Source organism: Callorhinus ursinus, unplaced genomic scaffold (assembly GCF_003265705.2).
Source record: "Callorhinus ursinus isolate GAN/ISIS: 27379988/994484 unplaced genomic scaffold, GSC_fseal_2.0 scaffold4, whole genome shotgun sequence".
In the NCBI taxonomy this organism is placed as follows: Eukaryota; Metazoa; Chordata; class Mammalia; order Carnivora; family Otariidae; genus Callorhinus; species Callorhinus ursinus.
In genome coordinates this window covers 96,392,998-96,403,683 of record NW_027397066.1, presented here as the reverse complement: position 1 = coordinate 96,403,683, position 10,686 = coordinate 96,392,998, and positions in this window count along the sequence as shown.

The following is a 10,686-nucleotide window of genomic DNA, read 5'->3' as shown; positions in this document are numbered from 1 at the left end:
ACCCACACGTCCTTTAAGCTTTTACTTTTAATTTAAGATACTAAGTTCCAGGATCATTTGTTATATAGCAATATATAACTGAAACATTATATCTTTGCATTACAGTAAGTATAATTACATTATCTATCCTATAAAGTATATATTTCAGACTATACATAATAAAGTACCTAAATATACATACATAGACAGTTCTGCTATAATCTGACATAGGCAGTGCCAGAAAAAGCACCAAATTATACAAAATCTTGCTATATAAACCACAAAGCCTATGCAAAATGGAGTTAGGTGTATATAACTCAGAAACTTTGGGGTGCCTGGGTGGCTCAGTCGTTAAGCGTCTGCCTTTGGCTCAGGTCATGATCCCAGGGTCCTGGGATCAAGCCCCGCAGTGGGCTCCCTGCTCAGCGGGAAGCCTGCTTCTCCCTCTCCCACTCCCCCTGCTTGTGTTCCCTCTCTCGCTGTCTCACTCTCTGTCAAATAAATAAATAAAATCTTAAAAAAAAACAACTCAGAAACTTTGCTAGTGACACATAAAAAATAAAGCTAGGAACCTAATTAATATGTCAGCACAGTCCTGCACATGTTAATTAAAAAATACATGAATATTACAATAAATATGGCACTTTACCTTGAAAAAGATCTGAAGTTTACTCATGGAGTGGGTGTCAGAAAAGTTGTAGCTGTGAGTTACTGTGAGTTGGCCTTCAGCACCAAAGGGCAGCTAAAGCACAGCTTGACTGCAACAAAGTTAAATAGCCAAACATTCCCTTAACTAAAAATATATATATACACTAAAGTTATAATTTCTCCAATCTAACATCAACCATTGTATATTTCAATTTTAGCTCATAATATATTTTATCTGCATGATATATGGTCCAGGAAAAAAAAATAAAATAGTATCCCTACTATCATTAAAACTAATTTTCAATTTTACCAAAATTACTCAAATATTGGCTTTAAATTTCAGAAATAATATTTTCCCAAAAATTAGCTAAAAGAAAATGCCATATTATAAATCAACAAATTAGTAACAAATATCACAAAAATGCAAGTGTTCTTCTAAGACATTTTAATATTTTGAAATCCCTTCATTTTAAAGATGTTAAAGAAAATTTTTAAAGGATGAGAACCATTTAGAATCAATATTTTACATACATAGGAGATAATCTCCTATTTTTCCCATTAAATGAATTTAAAGAAAAATAATTAGTATATCATAGGTAAGGTAGATATTGTGGTAACTGGGAGGAGGGGGAGAAAAAAAGAGATAAGCTCTATTAGAGGAAGCCTCTTGATTCATAGTCCTCTTTTTACTAGTCTCTATTTTATTAGTGAAATCCAGGAAAGAAAAAATGCGTTCTACGTAAACTTTTGAAAATTTTTCTTAAACAACATTTTGTTCTAATATGTCTTAAATTTTTTATTCTTTATTTATTTGAGAGAGAGAGAGGGTACACACAAGCAGGGGAAGAGGCAGAGGGAGAGGAAGAAGCAGACTCCTCGCTGAGCCTGGAGCCCGATGTGGGACTCTATCCCAGGACCCTGGGATCATGACCTGAGCTGAAGGCAGATGCCTAATGACTGAGCCACCCAGGCGCCCCTCTAATATGTCTTTTTAAGGACAATGGATGAATGCCTAAGTGTTTGAGATTGGTTTCACTTGTGTCTCAATACTTAAGTATTAGAACTTTAATTAAGGCATTTCTGCTGTTTTAAAGTTTTGTTCTCAAAATCCTTCCTTATTACATTGTTGCTATATTATAATTGTTCATAAAAAAAGAAGTAAAACTTCAGTCCTAACTAAATTTGAAATTCAGATGATTCTCAGAGTAACTAATTGAAGCAAATAACATGCATTGTGTTAGGTAGGAATCCCTAATATCTGAGCACAATTCTAGTCTGGTCTGGCCCAACAGAGGGCCTTAGTTTGTTTAACACACTGATCAGAGAGACAATTACTAAATTTTTACAGAGATCTTAGACAATTACAAGAGGGAGGGTGGTGACTCTTTTCAACGTTTCAAAAGAAAATTACCAAATAACTTAGAAAGTATTTCTTTTTAAGTTTTATTTTACTTGAGGTAATTTAATTGAAATGATTTCAAGAGAACAAAATTAAGTCACTTGGTCAACTCTGAAATTATCTCAGTAAATTTAACAGACAGCTGCTTAATTTCTTTTAGAAGTTAACATATTTACAAGTGGGTTATTATTGGATAGGCCAAATAATAGTACACACTTACCTAAAGTTAAATTTGTGCTGAAGTCAGCACTTCAGAAGACTTTAAAACAGGCATAAAAGAGCAGAAAGCTGCAGTATGAACTCCCATCTGTTTAGGCTCTTTGGAAAGAGGTTTTCAAGAAATGGTCCAATTGGTAGTGGCCCCATAACTTTGTGTTATGTAATATGTTACTAAAATTAGCCATACAATATCTATGAACCTGGTAAGACTCAGAGTGCAACAGCTCCTAAGAAGCAAAACCCATCACCAAGGGACTGGCTGTGGTACCATTCCTAGAAGACAGATGCTAATTAAATTGATAAGAGGATGCTCAAGCGCCACGGGGATCCTGTAATGTTCCTTAAAGAATATTTTAATTTAAGGGTTTCTAATTAGCTAGAAAGTTAACAAATATACATATGCACATAACCACAACATACAAAAACTTTTAGAATAATGTTTTCAACCCAAAATACTCCAGGGGAAGTATTACCTCTAGGTCTAAATGAAGTTATTTAAAATACATAAAAGATGACTATTTAAATGAGTGTCAGTTTCAACCACATCATTTCAAAGCCCTGGGAAACTTGTCCTGATCGAGAGTGCCACCTCGCGAGTCCGCATTCCGTCTCCGGGGTCGGGTTCCTGGGCGAGGACCGGCCCCGTCCGTCATCCACGGTGATTACCTCGGGCTGCAGCCGTCCGCGGGATCCTCCTTCCCCTTCCCGGGGTGCTCGGCCTCAGCGACTCCCCGGGGGCAGCCCCGCGGTCCGGGTGCCGTTTGGAGGGGACTCGGTGCCGGGAGCCGGGCGGGGGCGACGCGGACGGCCCTTCCCTCGCCCTCCCGGGGACCCCGCGGACGCCGCCGGTGGGCGACTGGGGCTGGTCCGGAGCGCGGGCGGCGCAGGGCTGGCAGCGGCTGCGGGGCGAGCGCGGCGGGCGCGCCGGGGACTCGTGCGCTCGCTCCGACGCGCACCGCGTCCCCGGGACCCGCCCGGCCGCGCCGCCGCCGCCGCCTCCCCGCTCCCGGCCCGCGTGCTTGCCCGCTGAGGGCAAGAGTGGGGACGGGGGCGGGAGCCGAGTGCTGGAGGTACCTCTATCTGCCCGGCTCGCGCCCGGGTCTGCCCTGAGGATCCGCCAGCCCCGGCCTCGGCGTGGTGACCCCGGGCGTCCCGCCCCGGCCGGCGCGTTTCGAACAGCCGCTGCGGAGAGATGGCAGAGACCGCCAAGGAAGAGACTGGTCGCGCCGCCTGGGAGCGTGTGTGTCTCTGAGGTGCGCGAGATGGGTGTCCGGAACACTGCAAAATGAGTCCTACCCAAGGGCATTCACTTTCCACTCCTAGAACAGTGTGTGGGAAGAGGCACAGTTACTCCTAGGTTTCATATAATAGTAGTAATTATTAGCAGAGTAGAGTGACTCTGCCATTTGGCCTTAGCGTGATTTATCCATAATTCCTGCTTCCAGTCCACTTTCACGGCCTTTCTGGAGTTTCTTTTATTTCTCTAATCCACACCCACTGGACAGATCTAGAGCTCTGCTATTTTTTGAATAGAACTGAGATTTTGAGTCTTGATCTACAGATTTAGCTCCACATCCCTATCACATAGTAGGCTTAAAGTTGATGGTTTCCTTGAATGGAAAAACAAACTGATGTGTGGTGAACGGTTTTGGATCTAAGATGTGAGGTTTTGCCGTCTAAAATTTGTCTTTTATTAGAGGTTTTTACACTTTTTAATAAATTCCTATTTGGGTTCCAAGTAGCTCAGAACATATAAATAATTTATATAATTTATATGTTAAATAGGAATCAATCTTTGGTACTTTTTAAGAAACAGATTTTATTTATGCATTTGAGAGAGGGAGAGACAGAGAGAGCACAAGCAGGGAGAGAGGCAGATGGAGAGGGAGAAGCAGACTCCCTGCTGGGCCAGGAGCCCTAGGCAGGCTCTATCCCAGGACGTGGAGATCATGACGTAAGCCTAAGGCAGGCAGAAGCTTAACCATCTGAGCCACCCAGGACCCTCAAGGTACTTTTTTTTTAAACAGATATTTGCAGGGACGCCTTGGTGGCCCAGTCTGTTAAGCGTCTGCCTTTGGCTCAGGTCATAATCCCAGGGTCCTGGGATGAGTACCTCATCAGGCTCCTTGCTCAGCGGGGAGCCTGCTTCTTCCTCTCCCTCTGCCTGCCACTCCCCCTGCTTGTGCTCTCTTTCTTTCTGACAAATTAAGTAAAATATTTTTTTAAAAAATGTTTAAACAGCTGTTTGCAGGTTTGTTGCCTAGCACTCCCTCCCTTTTATGGAAACAGTACCCGAATTTTGCTTATAAATGATGACTCATTCCTTATATTTTCAGTCCATTTGCTTCAGGTGATGCCTACTTTGGCCCTGATTCAGGGCACATAACACTAACCTGTTTAATGCAAGTTGCTTATTCCCCTGGTAACAGGGATTATTTCAGAAATATAAGCAGGCCAATCGGAGACAAAAAGACATAGTTCTGGAACTCTGTGGTCTTGCAAATTAGAGTCACCTAGCTTTAGAGATTTTTAAATGCTCAACCACTGCAGGTCTGTTATGCTAAGTTTAGAGCCCCTGTAAGGAAAAAAAAATGGGATGCCAAAATATGGATGCTGATATGTAGATGGATGCTTCCAAGGATATTGGCTTTGTAAACCACCTGGATCCTCATACCTTGCAGAGGTGTTCTCCCTCCCCCCACTTCCAAATAAGAGATAGTGCTTTTCCTGCACTAAAAAGTGCTATAGAGATTTCTCCTCCACAAGCGGACATGTACCCCCTTCAAAAGTTTCACCCACCACTCTTTTGGTTGTAAGTCTCTTATCTAAGGAGAAAACCCAGCATGACCTGACTGGGGATATGCTGAGCCTGACATAAGTGGAAAGAGAAGTTGGAAGAATCAGGACCTACAGTCAGGAGCCAGGTGAGTACTCTTGGGATGAAGTTTTGTAGGTGCTTGATCAAGGTTACCCAAATATTTAACACTGAATAAGCAAGACTTGGGGCTAATTTCTTGGGACATGAGATAGAATATCCTAGATAGGAGCCTAAAGGAGTAGATGAACTCACTGCTAGTATGGTTATTAAAAAGTGATGGCTAAGCCTAAGTTAAATAAGCAGTAGTTGCTCTGGCAGACAGCAGAGAAGGGACTAAAGACTGAAGTTAGGAAGGATATATTATTTGAGGCCAAAACACCCACTAGTGGATTATATTTCACTAGAGGGCCAGAGGAAACACTGCTCAGTGAAGGTGATCAGGAGTGTACTGGTGAGGGGGCACCAGCATCACTAAGATGTTTAGTGGAGATTCTCCTCTGTGGACATGAGTTAATAGCAGGAGACATGTTCACAGAGCTGGGCCCATTGATATCCATGAAGATAATGACTTGGCCATGAGGCCAGAAGGTAACAATCACCAGAAGGCAGGAAGCTGAAATTATCATAAAGACCCACAGGGTCAGAAGGCAGTCAAGAGGCTTTGACACACAGGGAGTTGAGATTATGAATAAACCATTGTGTTAAGAAGAGAAAAGAGCAACAATCATTATGGGTGCTAGGTAACAACCACAACCAGAAAAAGGCAATAATGAAAAAGCAGGAGACTGAAGGAAGTCACCAAAATACAAAGGCATGATCCAAGCAATTCATTTCCTAGGACGCCAACAACTCAAAAATACTGTTACAGCTTTCTTCTGGCACTCTGACCCAGGTACTTGAATTCCCCACAGACCTGGGGGCATAAAATTGAGAAGAGGGCACATACCAGGGGGTATGAAGGAATATGGCATTCTTCTAAACCATTGTAGCCAGCATGCCCTCTGCATCAATTAGATACAAAGAAGTGCCATTAACCGAACAGTTTCCTGTAGTTTGTCTCATGTGTTTAACTAGCTCATGAATGAAAAGATTATCATCGTCACTCAGCTGGACTTTTTTTTTTAAAGATTTTATTTATTTATTTGACAGGGAGAGAGGGAGAGAGAGCACAAGCAGGGGGAGCAGCAGAGGGAGAGGGAGAAGCGGGCCTTCAGCTGAGCAGGGAGCCCGATGTGGGGCTCGATCCCAGAACTCTGGGATCATGACCCGAGCCGAAGGCAGATGCCTAACGGACTGAGCCACCCAGGCGCCCCACTCAGCTGGACTTCTTTTTTTTTTTTTTTAAGGTTTTATTTATTTATTTGAGAGAGAGAGAATGAGAGATAGAGAGCACGAGAGGGAAGAGGGTCAGAGGGAGAAGCAGACTCCCCGCTGAGCAGGGAGCCCGGCACGGGACTCGATCCCGGGACTCCAAGATCATGACCTGAGCCGAAGGCAGTCGCTTAACCAACTGAGCCACCCAGGTGCCCCTCAGCTGGACTTCTTAATTACAAACTCTTGGATTTTGGTTGAATGAAACTACTAGATAAAAATATGTATTTATAGGAATGATGTCACTTGAAAATCATCCATGACTTATCACAATTTCAAAAGTGGGAAGAATTCCTAATTTTGCCAAAGCTATAGAAATGAATTTTGGTTTTGAGATTTAACTTCTGAGAGAACACACAAATTTTCTTGAAAAAAAATAACCAATTCATGCCATTTAGCATCTATAGTCTCATTTTTTTTTTTTTTTTAGATTTATGTATTTGAGAAAGAGGATGGGGTGGAGGGGAGAGGGAGAGAAAATCTCCAGGAGACTCCCCACTGAGCACAAAGCTCTACACCAGCAGGAACCTATGAGCCCCGAGATCATGACCTGAGCCCAAACCAAGAGTCATTTAATAACTGAGCCACCCAGGTGCCCCATAGCATCTGTAGTCTCATTTCTTAACAACATATACTTCAAATAGAAACTTAACTTCCTGCAATATGCTGTCTCAATCTTGTTGAAAAAATAAAAGTGGAGGGGCTCCTGGTTGGCTTGGTCAGTTAAACGTCCCACTCTTGGTAGGACCTACCCTCTCAGATAAATAAATAAATCTAAAAAAAGAAAGAAAAGTAGAAGCAGAAAGAAAAATCTCTTCAAAAACAGATACATATGCAAGATGATGTCTTGAAGGAATAGCACCCTAGATGTTCAGTCTGTTTTTTTATGTAATCACAAGTCTCATATTAAAATATTTATTATTAGCATGAAAAATTTCAAGTAAGTATGAGGTATTTTAATTAGCATGACATTAAAATAATAATAGGCACTTAGATATGTACTTCTATACACATCCCATTCTTTGACACGGTCCAACAGCCTTAGATATTTAGGAGAACTTAGTCACCATCTAGATAACGGATTTTTTAACTTCAATACACACAAGAACCAGGCCAATAACATAGATAAAGCTGATGAGGTTTACTTATACTCTGTGATCAGCCCAACTAGGACAACAGCAACTGAGTAAGAAAATAGACCCAGGGCACAAAAGAAGCTATACATGTAGATTTTGATATAAAATTTTCTTTGTTTGACGTTGGAATGTTTAAAAAAATTAATGCCATGGGCCAAAAAATGACTTTCGCTATATCCTGTGGTAAAAATGTGTCCCCCTCAAATTCCCATGTTGAATCTTAACCCTCCAAAGATAATGGCATAAAGAAGTGTAGAATTTGGAAGGTGATTAGGTCATGAGGATGAAACCCTCATGAATGAGATTAATATTCTTATAAAAAAGACCCTACAGAGATCTCTCACCCCTCCCACCATGTTGGGATATAAGATGTCTGCAATCCAGAAGAGGTTAGTCACCTGATCATGTTGGCGCCCTGCCCTAGGACCTTCAGCTTCCAGAACTGTGAGAAATAGATATCTGTTGTTTATAAGGTACCCAGTCTGTGGTATTTTGTTACAGCAGCCTGAGTGGATTAAGACTCCACCATATGTAGTTTGTGAGCTCTGGTTCTAGTTCAAAGTCTTTTATTTTGGAGATTAATGTATAAAACTTATGAAGTCAGGTTAAGATCTAAGAAGCTAAGACCTAAGAGCTGGGATCACAGAGTTAATTAATTGTTCACAGAGCAGCAATGGTACCCAAGGATCCTGGGTTGTCATTTCCACACAATATATTTGTCTAGTTAAAAATTCTTTATCGGGACGCCTGGGTGGCTCAGTCGTTAAGCGTCTGCCTTCGGCTCAGGTCATGATCCCAGGGTCCTGGGATCGAGTCCCACATCAGGCTCCCTGCTCGGCGGGAAGCCTGTTTCTCCCTCTCCCACTCCCCCTGCTTGTGTTCCCTCTCTCGCTGTCTCTCTCTCTGTCAAATAAATAAATTCTTAAAAAAAAAATTCTTTATCATGCCAAATTTAAAAAGCAAATGAAATTTTAATTTCTATATTTATATTAGAATTAAAGAAAAACTTTTAAGACGGCTTAGCATTTAGGCATATAGAATACAGAGATTGTTTTCTCTGAGTAACTGTAAATTCTACTACTAGGCTTCTAAAACTTTTTTAATGCAACCTCCTAAACCCCAATTTCCTTTAAAAATTCAACAAGGACAAAAAAGTGTGAGGCATTCTGCCAACATTAAAGCAATGACTTTTTTTAAATTAAAAATTAATTAAGTTGGAAATTAATTTTGCCCACTTGATTTGCATTTTGTATGCAAATGTAGAAACTTAGCCATCACTCAACACCCCAATGGCATTGGCATTTGAAACAATTTATTTAAATAAAGCTTTTTGTTCCACTTTGCTCATTTTTCAAATGTCTCCTCCAAGCAGTGGGATTTCGAAATGTTGTCCTCTTTGTCTCTTGCAGTTCTCAGAATAATAAATGATTTGCGATATCACTTATAGTGAAAATTTTCTTATGGAGAATTGGTTACATTCTCTATACCAACCCTCAACCTCCACTAGCACTCTAAATCCCCTTTCAATGTCATCTTTTATTTTTTTAAATTCCTTACTCCCTTTTCTTATTAATTTACTGCCCTTAATTTTGCTAGTCAACTAAAGGGTCTTTAATTTGTCAAAATTTCACTAATGATACAGCTACCATAAACAAAATATGTTAAAAAGGTAAATCCTTTATTTGCATCAGCTGGATTAGCTATTCACTCTTCCTTCTTTTAACTTTCCCTTTCTCGGTCTTTTTTTGTTGGGTATTTATTTATTTATTTATTTATTTATTTATTTATTTTAATCTTCCAAGAATGTTTAGACATTGTTTGATTAAGTCATTCTTCTGCCAAAAAAATATATCAATAATCCTCATTAGAGTGATATCTGTAAATCCTTTATTCTTATATTCAATGTTCTTTAAATTTTGCCCAAACTCAACTTAAAAGTTAATTTAGAATATCTAGAAAACTGTTTTCCTATTTGGATTCTCTTTTAGAGAATTAGAATTACCTCCAAATATTAGACTGGCTTATTCATTATCTCTTAAACCTCATTGCCCAACCCGCTTCTTTGGCTATTTGCAAACCAACCTGGACTTCCCAACATATCCTTTTTCACATATGGCAGGATAATTTGTTGGGACATTAATTTACATTTTGCTATGTTTTTCCTTTCTTCTCACTATTCCAAACTGGTTCCCAGGCATACAGATTCTTGACTAAAAGCAAATTTACTTTTCCAGAGAGAAAGAAGAAACTTGTCATAGAACATGTTTCCCTAGCTTTGTGGGGTTTTTGTTTTGTTTTGTTTTCTCCAGAAGGCCAGACATCTTGAGGGATCTTTACTTATTAAGGAGAGTGCAAAAAGGACAGAGTCCGATGAGGAGAGAAAAAATAAATAAATAAAGGAAACCCTTAAGGGAGAGAGGAAGCAGATTAGCAGGTAACAAGAGTGTGGAACACTGCTTACTCCCTAGGACTGCCCAGAACAGGAGGCCTCACAGCAGTGGGTACTGACTTGATTTCTGGTACCCTCAAAGTGGAGAGAACTGAGGTACAGGGTTCCCCCCAAAAGCAAAGATTCTTGTGTGCAAATATGACATAGACGAAAGAGTCACCTGCAGTCAATAGATCATGTTTGACCTGAATAAAATAATTATACATTTTTGCACATCTAATGTATAAACTAAGCTATACCCTTGAGTCATCCATCTTCTAAGACTTACTTTAAATTCCACATTGTTATGAAATTGTTTTTCTAAAATCTCCAGTTTGAACATTCCTTTTCTTCTGTATTGATTGTTACTTTCATTTATAATTTATCATAAACTGCCTATTTTATTTCTTTTTTTTACACAAATTATTTGTAATTTCTAACTTGTTATGACTGTTAATTAAAATATAAGCTGCTTTTGGGGCACCTGGGTGGCTCAGTTGTTAATTGTCTGCCTTCGACTCAGGTCATGATCCCAGGGTCCTGGGATTGAGCCCCACATCGGACTCCCTGCTCCGCAGGAGGCCTGCTTCTGCCTCTCCAACTTCCCCTGCTTGTGTTCCTGCTCTCATTCTCTCTCTCTGTCAAATAAATAAATAAAATCTTAATATATATATATATATATATATAT